This window comes from Primulina eburnea, chromosome 16, assembly GCF_022965805.1.
Source record: "Primulina eburnea isolate SZY01 chromosome 16, ASM2296580v1, whole genome shotgun sequence".
Lineage (NCBI taxonomy): Eukaryota > Viridiplantae > Streptophyta > Magnoliopsida > Lamiales > Gesneriaceae > Primulina > Primulina eburnea.
In genome coordinates, this window is record NC_133116.1 from 6,496,990 (window position 1) to 6,498,380 (window position 1,391).

A 1,391-nucleotide genomic window follows, 5' to 3' on the forward strand; every position below is an offset into this window, starting at 1 on the left:
TGATAGGAATTATTTATGTTACGATGATAATAAAATTCAAAGTGGGTAAAAATTATTGTAGTCTAAAAAAATTATAAATATAATGATTGATACTGCTTACGGGATAAATATTTTAATATTATATTTGGAAGTGTGTTTTTATGATTGACTAGAAACTTGATCGAACGACTAAATGCAACCAAACTATTTTATAAATTTGAGAATTATATAATATATTTCGCTAAAAATTTAATTTAATTACTACGATTTTTTCAATTATAGAAACTTAAATTTCTGTAATTGATTTTATTATTTTTTATATCTATTCATTTCTCTTTACTATTTTTAAGATATATTTGTTGATATAGATTATAAGGGATGATTTAAAAAAAAAAAATTAAGCTAAACGATTCATTTCGAGGATTTATATTTTTATGTTAATATATACAGATATATATTTTTTGCTTATCCATTTAATAATCAGTCAAAAAATACTGGAAAGTTGGAAAATTTTGAATAGATGTTAATTTCAAAATTAACAACGCGTAGGTATTAACATATATAGAAGGCAAATATGGGAAATTAAATGTCTATTTCATGATTTTCTATCATATTTGAACTTTAAAAATTAAGAAGAAGAAAATTTGTTGCTTAAACCAAGTTAACTCCATTGTATCATATGGAATTCAACCCTCCATTTTCAAATTTTCAATATATTGATAAGTGGATTCATTTAACAAACTTAATTAATATTTTTTCCGATTCAGACTAGTTTCACATACACTTTAATATTTTTTCTAATTCAGGCTATTCCCACGTGCGTTTCACGTGCATTTTAATAGTCGACACAAACTCCAAGAATTTTGATAATACATAATTATTGTTTTAAAACTGAAGTATTGATTGCATTCAAATGAAAATAAAAAACAACTATATCGTATTGATGCAATTGGAATTTCATGCTATCAACTGAACATCAGCTTGCGCTTCAGCTTGTGACTGCCGTTGGAAGCACCACTGCACAAACTCTTATGATACATAGCCTTCCTCCTCCTCCTTGTCCGAAACATGAAGTCTTCGGAACCTACAATGTAAGATACCTACAAAATGTAGCCCCCAAAAAATAGCAACATTAAAAACAGTGTATAAAGTGTGTCGTCTAAAATTTTAATCAACTAGCATGACGCACGTGCTACGCACACATGTTTAAATTCTGGACAGCAGGTACCTTCATTGTATCGCAGTCCACCTTACTTTCCAGACCGTCGTTTATTAAGAGTCCTTCCATGGATATGCGAATATCTTCAATTTCGTCTCCTACTGTGCCTTTTGTTTTGTTTCTGCAAATTCATTGGAGATTAATGGACCTAAAAACACTAAAAAATAATAAATACCTTCTTTCGTATCCATAC